This window comes from Lissotriton helveticus, chromosome 7, assembly GCF_964261635.1.
Source record: "Lissotriton helveticus chromosome 7, aLisHel1.1, whole genome shotgun sequence".
Taxonomy (NCBI): domain Eukaryota; kingdom Metazoa; phylum Chordata; class Amphibia; order Caudata; family Salamandridae; genus Lissotriton; species Lissotriton helveticus.
In genome coordinates, this window is record NC_136068.1 from 1,609,952,093 (window position 1) to 1,609,961,878 (window position 9,786).

General features: G+C 43.8%; 1 protein-coding gene across 1 annotated transcript in view; it reads right to left on the reverse strand.

The window, feature by feature from the left end:
* The window catches only part of LOC144770588 (voltage-gated potassium channel KCNC1-like), a 1,394,341-nt gene extending 1,385,669 nt beyond the window's left edge, over positions 1-8,672 (reverse strand). Inside the window, exon 1 of the transcript XR_013598944.1 lies at positions 7,805-8,672. The gene's annotated coding sequence lies outside the window, so the exon portion shown is untranslated. The remainder of the gene's footprint in view (positions 1-7,804) is intronic.
* Between the last annotated feature and the right edge of the window lie 1,114 nt (positions 8,673-9,786).

The window sequence follows — 9,786 nt, forward strand, 5'->3', positions numbered from 1 at the left end:
CGGGGGGGCCGCGCGGCGCGCCCATGCTGGTGACGGAACCGCTCCGTCACCAGCCGCGGTTGAGCTGTGCTAATGACGGAGCGGTTCCGTCATGGCCCCGCCCGCTTAATAGAACGCGCCGCGCAGGCGCGAAATCAGGGCCGCGCAGGCGCGTCGGGGGGCCATGACAGAACCGCTCCGTCACCAGCACAGCGCCACCGCGGCTGATGACGGAGCGGTTCGGTCATCAGCATGGAAAGAGTTAAGGACACTAGTGGTCCAACCTACAGTAATCACAACTCCTGCAGCTCCTACACAGAGCTCAGGTACTAAAATTACTCCACAAACATTACAAGCGGTAATGGGCAAAGTGCCCACAAAACGTGAACAAATTCCTTTCTGGGTAGCTCAAAAGACAACCCAGTTAGAAGCAGTATTTCCAAATAGAACACCATTTGAAAAACACACAATGTTAACAGTCTGTTTGCCCATGGGGATTACACCACAGTTAGAGGATTGCATCTCTTGGGGTAGAGTCTTTGCTGCCATATATACCAGAACACATGGTATTCCTTCATTAGCAGTAGTACCAGATGTATTAAGACAAAAAATGACTGTGGAGCAGAACCTGCCCTAAACTTAGGGATGAAGTTATTAAATAACTACAACCAGGTGTCAGTCATAATACAGCTAATATTAAAGGGGAAACAGCATCAGTGGCAATCCGCAAATGCCTAAAGGAGTTCTCTCCATTAGAACAGGAGAACAAACTACCCAAAATAATTGACACAGCATATGCAGAATTAGGCAGGGATCGTTTTTGGGGGAAAAGCTTTGAAACCTCAATTACAGGGCAGTCCTGAGAAGGACAATTTTAAACAAGTACCTACTTCTTCTAAAAAAGAAGTGGGAACAAATAAGAAAACACCAAAGAGAAGAGATCTCATTCCCAAGGTAGGTCTTCTCAACAGGAGCCCTCTGAAAAGAGGTATAACCTCAGGAATAGGGATAATATTAGGAAACCTGGCAGGTATTAGGATACTGATACATGTTCCTCTAGTTCCTTTCAGGGCTCAAAGAAAAGCTCTGAAAGGGAACGATGGTCAGAAAATAGACAGGAGCGCACACAATCCAGAGACAAGCAGCGCGCTCAAGACTTTACTCCTAAAAAAGAAGATAAGCAAAATCCCAAACTCAATTTAACACGGGCGTTCTAAAAGGTGGGCGGGGCTGCTTCGGCCAACGGTTGTTCGCAGCGCAAGGGAGGGAGTGCTCCCATCGGCCGTTGGCTGACGGGACCACGGAAGGGGTTAAGAAAAAGAAAGTTGCTGGTCTGAAAATCAGACATGCCCAGTATTCTGAGGACACAACTTCTTAATGAGGAATGGGCTCTGACGATGCTAGACAGTGCAGCAGAAGTAACAATAGCCCGCCTGAACCTGAAGAATTTCTGGTGACAGCGGAGTTGAATGATTACATCACGGTGGAAACACCAGACACCAGGGTGAGAGTCCCACATAAGTTACATGAGGTAACACTCTGGCTGAAGGGGGACAAGCCCAGGAAAGTAAAAGCTCTTTTTTGGAAGAATTTATCATCTGGTTATAACATCCTGTTAGCAGAACAAGATTGGCCACCTGCATTCGTTATGGAGTGCCCCAGGGGGAGAAAGTATAATTTTTCCTACATTTTCCAACTATGTTTCCGTTCACTTAAAACATGCTTATGCACAGGAGCGGGCATTAGCCCAAGCTCCAGCACTGTACAAAAACCACGCAGGGTGGGTGAGAACTCGACCTACCACGTGATTCTGCTAAAAGTTTCACCTATTGCTCAGAGGCAATATCCAATAACGCAAGAAGCTAAAAAACAGGTCAGGGAGAACTTAGATCAACTTGAATACCAAGGGGGTCATTGAAAAATGTATCTCCTCAATGAACAATCCTTTGTTTCCGTTGCTAAACCTGACAATACGTATTGTCTTGTTTTAGATTATAGACATTTAAACTCATGCACAAAGACATTTGCTGTCCAAAATGCACATAGTGCCGCATTAGTGAATATCATTGTGTAAAAGAAAAAAGAAAATAATACAAATCACACCTGTACACAAATGCAGAAATGCGTTCACTTCACCAGAAAAAATTCTGACAGCCGTTCAGACTGCTGTAGCAAGAGAAAGAGCACTGGCTCAGGGGAAACACATTATTTTCGTTACTCCAGTACCAGCTTCAGAAGCTGTTACAAAAGCCAGCATCCCGAATGCGAAAGGGTTACATCCCAGGTGGATACAATGGGCTAATTCTCTTACTACACAAGACGTTGAATACAGGTTTGATCCCAGTTTAAAAACACAGGCATTCCTGCAATATGAACAAGAATATCCTCTACCAAATGAAATCTTGCCTATAGATCAGTATGAATATATAATTTACACTGATGGATCTGCTCAACCGCTGATAGGGAGCAGGCAGCAATATTTTTTCAGTGTATGCAATCGTAAAAGGTTGCATGCATGATAGCAAGTTCCATCCTAATTGCACAAAGACGCAATCTCTAGGAGACTGTGCCACTCAGTTGGCAGAATTAAAAGCACTGATACTGACACTTGTAAATACAGATCACAAATTCCCCACTCTAATTGTGTGTGATTCATTTTACTGTGTACAGTCGTACAATGAGTACTTACAACATTGGGAGGAGAATGAGTTTAAAGATGCAAAAGGTGGCACAATAAAGCACAAAATGCTATAGGAACAGGAAGTGGAATTGAAATCTGAGCTACCGAGGACTCACGTGATCTATACATTGAGTCATCAACATGATGGCGTGCACGTTGAAGGGAATTCATTGGCTGATGAAGTTGCAAAGGGGGTTGTTCGCACAGCTTCCATGTCTGCGCTTACTCGTTCAAAGACGAGAATAAACAGAGATATAGTGATAGCAGCATCTATAAAATGTCCACTCAAATACTCCTACAAGTTAGATGCACAAAACATTCCATATGCTCAGATTCCTGGAGTGTGGGATAGAGTAATACCAAACATGGATCATAGGCAAGGGTTAATACTAGTTGCACACGAGGGTTTGGGCTCTGCGCACATAGGCGTTACAGCGACTATTTCTTTACTGAAACAGCGCTATTGGTGGCCAGGGTGAACTAAGCAAACTAAAGACTTTGGGCCAGATGTAGGAAGCCATTTACCGACCGGTAAATGGGTATTTGGGATGTAGGGGCATCATTTTACAGATTCGGTAAATTTACCGAATCGGTAAATTTACCGATTCTGTAAAATACCGAATCAGTATTTTTACCGATTCGGTAAATCCCAGATGTAGGTGGGACTCTTCTGAGTCCCAAAGGCCTTACAGATTCGGTATTTTACCACCCAATCCAATTGGGTGGTAAAATACCGAATCCAGGTGTGCATGCACATGTGTGCATGCACACCTAGCCATGTGACAGACAGACATGCCCTTAGGGCATGTCTGTGTGCCACATGGCACACATGCCCGACTTTGGGGTGCTAGAGGGTGTCAAAGTGACACCCCCTGCACCCTTGCTGGAATCGGTATTTACCGAATCGGTAAATACCGATTCGGTTATGCCCATTGATTCCTATGGGCTTCAATGCCCATAGGAATCAATGGGAATTACCGAATTGGTATTTACAGAATCGGTAAATACCGAATCTTAACAATTCGGTATTTACCGATTCTGAAATACCTACATCCCCCCCTCTATTTTACCACTTCTTAAATACCGAATCGGTAAAATTCGGTATTTAAGAAGTGGTATAATAGAATTACCTACATCTAGCCCTTTGTCTTGAAATGCGACATCTGCCAGCAGATGAAAGGCTCCACTGTTGCACGCCCGGCAAGGAGGCCATTACTGAAGTCAGACAAACCTCTCTCATGTGTGTACTTGGATCAATGCAACCCCTTACAAATGGACAGGGCTTACAGTTACATCATGGTGGCAGTGGATTCCTGCTCAAGATTCCTTATGGGTTTGGCCCGAGCGTTCTGCTGACGCTCGAACTGTTATAAAACCTGGACCGGAAACAAGCATCCCGGGACGGGTTTCTTGGTATTACCCTTCATCAGCCAGGCTAGCTTGAATCCAGTGGCACAGTGAGCAAGGGACCCACGTCTGAGCATACCCATCCCACTTAGGGTAAAAAGTGCTACGCAAACAAATGATGGACGGAATGCTGAATAAATCATACATTCACCCCTAGTCAAGAGATATGGGTTAAATCCATCGTTCTTTTGCTCAACGTTGCCACCCCAGTTTAGACCCAGTCACGTGCAAATCAATCTTGACCCTGTGCCTCGAGAGAACAGTCCAGACCAAACTGCCAAGATCTACTCTCGGAACTTTGGCCAGATGGCCATAAGAAGAGCACAGAGATCTAGTGGAAGAGGAGAATTGGATTCTAGAAGACAGATAATCAGGGCCAGAATGGTGCTGCGCCCTATGTATAAGGGTCAAGTTCTTAAACAAGATCCTATTTCTGACAGGAAGACAATGCAAGTTCTTCAGATGAGAAGTAGTAGTGGCTCGCTTGGGTAGATGTACGGCCAGGCGAGCAGCAGCCTTCTGAATAGTTTGTAGTTTCTGCAGTAGATATTGTGGGGTTCCAGCATAAAGGGCATTGGCATAATCCCGTAGAGAAATCACCAGAGCCAAAACTTTCATGATCCTAACAGACAAGGAGAGGATTTGCTGGAATTTTTAGGCCATGCGTACCAGCCCAAAACATGTACCAACTACCAAATTTAGTTGGGTTTGTAAAGTCAATCGTTTGTCAACCTTGACACCTAGATTCTTCACTACTTCAGTTTGGGCGTAAGTAGAAGGAGCCTCGCCTAGTAAATGAGTGTGTAGGTCGAAAGTGAAAGTGTCCGAAGCTAAGAATCTCAGTCCTGTCAGTATTGCACTTGATTTGATTAAAACCTAGCCACTGAAAGACCGCGGATAAACAGGGTTTAATGGTGTCTTGATTGATTGGGTCATCTTTCTTAAAGGTAAAGAGTAACTGAGTGTTATCAGCTTGAGATACTATCTTGGCCCCAAAGGACTCAACCGGGGTGGCCAGAGGTGTCAAACAGATGTTAAACATGGTTGGACTAAGGGCCGAGCCCTGGGGCACTCCCACCAAGACTTTACTCTTACTAGAGGAGTAAGGTGGCAGCCATGCCTTTTCCATCTAAACGCCATACCACTAATGCCAATGTCTGACAGCCAGTAGCCTGGAATGTGGGACCATATCAAAAGCATCCAAGAAATCTAATAAATCCAGGACTGCTTTGCCGCCATCATCTAAGGTGAATTTAATCTCTTCAGACACTTCCAAAACGGCAGTCTCCGTGCTGAATCTGGGCAGGATTTTTTTTACAATCTTGAAGATCTCAGTTAATTTATTATCTGCCTTATTGATCGTATCCTCTTAGTTTTGTATCCTCTAAGTATTTTTTAGTCACATTGATTAGTAATAGTTTTAGAGTGGTATCTTATACTTGATTGTATCCTTCATCTTGTAATGGCTGCACCATACTGTTTCTGCTTTCTTGCAGGTTTTTTTTGCCTCCCTAAAAGGTTTATTAAAGCAGGGGCTAGAGTTCTTAGTCCTGTCTCCCACTCGACTGGGAGATGCTAGTTGTCTCACTGCGGACCAAACCCATTTATCACAAAACTTGAATGTCTAAGTCAAGTAGGCCGGCAAAGGTGGGTACCGTATTTTCCAGAGTGGTAAGCAAGCTGGCTTGAAAAACCATAGACATAAATCTGGACTTATCCATGAAAACCGACATTTTTTGATTTCCATGAAAAGTTGCTGCCCAGCCACATTGGATTAAAAAGTGATCAGTCCAAGGAAGAGGGAGGGAATCAGGTATATTTAGGCTTATGTTTGAGAAAATGAAGTCAATAGTATGACCACCTTAGTGTGTAGGGTTAGTAACTGACTGGGAAAAGCCCAGCTGGCCCTAATTTCCGTAAGACTGAGGGTGTAGTTATTAAAGGGGGAATCCCAATGGATATTGAAGTACCCAAGTAGCAAACAATGAGAAAAGCATGACACAGCTTGAGATGCCACTTCAATTAGAGATTTAAGAAAAAGGCCGGCTGGGCCTGGGGGCCGATAGAGCCAGAGGCCCCCGACTGACAGTTGAGTATTCAAAGTTAGGCAGAAGCCAAGGGCTTTGTCCTCTTCAAGGTCCTTAGCCAAAAAGGTAGATACAGAAATGTGTCTTTAAAAACCACCACCTCTGCCAATGCAGCAGTCAAGATTGTAAATCGTGTATCCTGCTGGAATGTTTCAAGGAGAGGCTTGAAAGACACTGGCATCCAAGTTTCGGTAAGAAAAAGGACGTCAGGTCTCTCGTCACAGAGAAGGTCATAAATGCAGACTGCATGTTTTGGCAGAGACCGACCATTAAGAAGGAGGGCCGTACAGGGAGATTTATTAGACATAGTAGAGGTGTTGCCATTTAACATATTAGGGGGGAATACCCTAGACTACCAGCAAACAGAGAGTACAGGCCAAATAAGTGGCCACCCCTGAAGGTAATGGTAAACAAGGACAGAGGATGGGTTTGTTAAGGGCGAGTAATCATTTTTAGACTACTTAAAACATAACTTAAGAATAGTGCAAAAGAGTAATACAAAAAGAGAGATTGCTTGTTCAAATACAGCCAAGAAAAGGACGATTTCCCGAAAAAGCATTCAGTTTCCACAGCACATTAAAACCTTCACAATTCTAAAAGACACTCAAATCCCCTTCCCGTCGAGTCCCCACAGTAAAAACAATAAAATAAAAAATGTAAAAGTTTAAAAATGGTATCACATTTGCTAAAAGAAAGAGACAGAGGAGCAAAAAACGTTCTCTTACTTAAGATCCTATAAGGCGTCACTAAAAACATCAGCAATGCCATCATTTTAGTGGAAATGTATGATTTGCGAAAATGGTCCTACTATGGTATCAATGAATACTCAAGGAACATATTTGTGAAGGAGGCAATCTCTAACTCGTATGGTAAAAGTTGAAATTATAATTGTCACATGTGGGGCACTCGTTAATCGCATTCAGATACATCATATCTAAACGCTGACTGTCAGGTAAGTCTGGTGTAGGTAACTGAATTTTAGGAATTGGAACTGCATGTTCTGGACACACTAGGAACCTCTACCTCATCAATGTCCCAGTCCCAGTCTGGACGGTCATTGCCCAAGGTCAGGCTACCATTTTGTCTTGACAGCTGTGTCCATTCTTCTTAAAACTATTTATAACTGGAGCTATGTACAACTGAATCACAGCTTTTCTTCAACCTTTGTGACAGTAGCGTCTGAAGGACTACTTAACAGGAAACCAAAGGTTCTCGCAGCACCAGGTGCAGCACACCTCACTCATCAGGTGAAGCCTTTTTATACTGTTTTACTCAGTTTGTGGTCATCGGATGTAAAAACGCCAAGCTGCTCCATTATACAGGAAGCTTGCACTGCTTCTTCCTGTGCTAGAAATGCGCTGTGCAAGCGAGGGAGGCTTGTACGTCTGTGGTCCTTTAGTTCCATCTATATGTGTTTTACCTGGGCTGACTGTCTTGGTAAGCTTAGCAAAACATTTTTATAAGCACCAGATTCATTGGCATTATCTAGCAGCTTCACTTATTTTTCTATTTTCCATAACTGTATTATCTCTCATGCTCCCCATTTCTTTATTCATTCACTCACATGCTTTATGATCATTTGTCCTTAATTCATGTTTTCTTTTTCTATCCCTCTCGTCGATTTCCCAATGGTTTATTCGTTCTATCTTACCTCAATTTCTTCACGGTGTTTCTTGTCCGTCTTCATTTTCAGCATCTCCTTCTCTCATTTCCCTGTATGTTCTTTGGCACTCGAATATCTCAGCTGTATCAGGCCAGTCTCTGCCAGAGACACTGAGAGGGGTGAGGGTGTTTATTAGTTCCGTTCTACTCTAAATGCTCCATCGTCTTTCTTGACTGTCTTCATTTTCAGTATGTCTTCTTCTCTCAAGCCCATTCTTTGGCACTCAAGCACCCATCCTGCAGCAAGCCAGTCTACACGAGAGACTATAGGAGAGTAGTGTGGAGTGGCACTAACAGTTAAGCACAATATAAATAGCGGACTTACGAGTCACTCGGCTTCCAGTCGGTGTACTTGTTATGTACTCAGTAGTCCTGCAATATGTTGGAGTTTAGTGCCCAAATCTCATCTGGCCTATGTCAAATGGCCTCCTATGGGCGGGAAACCGCTTTCATAGTCATTGGCTTCTGCCCACCCTTTCCGTCTGCTGTCCAAAAAGACAAGAAAGTACTGGACTTCTGGGCTTACAAGTGTTACCGAGTCCGACTGTAAAGTAGCGCAGCCTCCGTGTCAGAACTGTTTCGTGCCCTTCCAAGAAAGCATTCAGCGACCTCGACGATGAGGAGAGTGTCCGGATAAAACAGTCGGAAAAACAGACTGCGACAGAACTGTCAGTCACTGAACAGAGAGACGCGTTGGGTCACACCCGGGCCGGGCGACGGTTAGGCAGCTGCAGGGCCCCGTCAGAACTTCTCCTCATACATATTCCGTTTTCAAGACCCAGGCGTTCGCGACATGGAATCACGAACTGATGACAGGTGCGTTGCGCGCGAGAACTGCACTTGGGCAGGAAGTCTCGTAGCGAATCGCGCCTCGCGAGAGGGCGCTCTTCTGAACCCACGCGCCAAAGTGTTGAGAAGAATGATCGTAGTCAATATTCATAGATCATCTTCTATTAAAGACATAACCCAGATTCACAGAGGAGACGCGGACGCATGCACGAGCACAAGAACACAGCTGTGCAGTGCTCGAGCCTAGGAGTGCGAGGAACAGGTTCCTGGCTCGAGACACAACACTTCTCCCCCCTTTACAATAACAAACAAAATAACAAACAAAACGTACCTGCGTCAAAACCCAAGACTCTTCTCCTCCTTCACAATAACAACCATGAGACATAAAACAAACAAAAAAACAAACAAAAACAAACAAAAAATATATATATATATAATGTAAAAAGATTTCTCTATGCTATACACTTCTATTAGATTGCACCTTCAGTTATGTCCCTGTCAACCAATTCCTGTGAATACACAAAAATAAGTGCGAAAGACCCTGAAGAAAACTATTCATAACACCCTTACACAATAACCAATTCGTCATCGTACTCATCACTTACATAAGAAACCACAACGTCACCAATATCTTGCTCCCCACCATCATAGTCCTCATCGCATTCCTCTACAACACACAACACTCTTTTATTATTTTTACATGCCCTAGCAAAATGACCGGTCATTTTGCAATAGGCACATGTTTGACCTAAGGCTGGGCATCTTCTGTCATTAGCCAAATGTGTTGAACTCCCACAACGCCCTTATTCTCAAAGGTTGTACCGTTGCTGGTTTCTCTTGTTACGCCTTTCCCCTTACTTTGGTCAAAATTTCTCTTGGATTGGACAGGTGTTCTAACTATTTTAATCATTTCATCACTATTCCCACCATTGGGTTTATTAACTACAGTTTTAGCACACCTTGATGTTAATTCAGCTTTGCCAATTATTTCTGAAATTTCTCTTAGACTGGCATCCCCATTTACCCACAACTTATCCTGCAAACCACTATTGTTGCAATGCATCACAAGTTGATCGCGTATCAATTCCTCCTCAATGGTGCCTAAATTACAGGACAAGGCAAGTCTTTTGAGCGAAGCAATATAATCTTCTATTTTCTCATTAGACTCTTGCTTCCTATGAT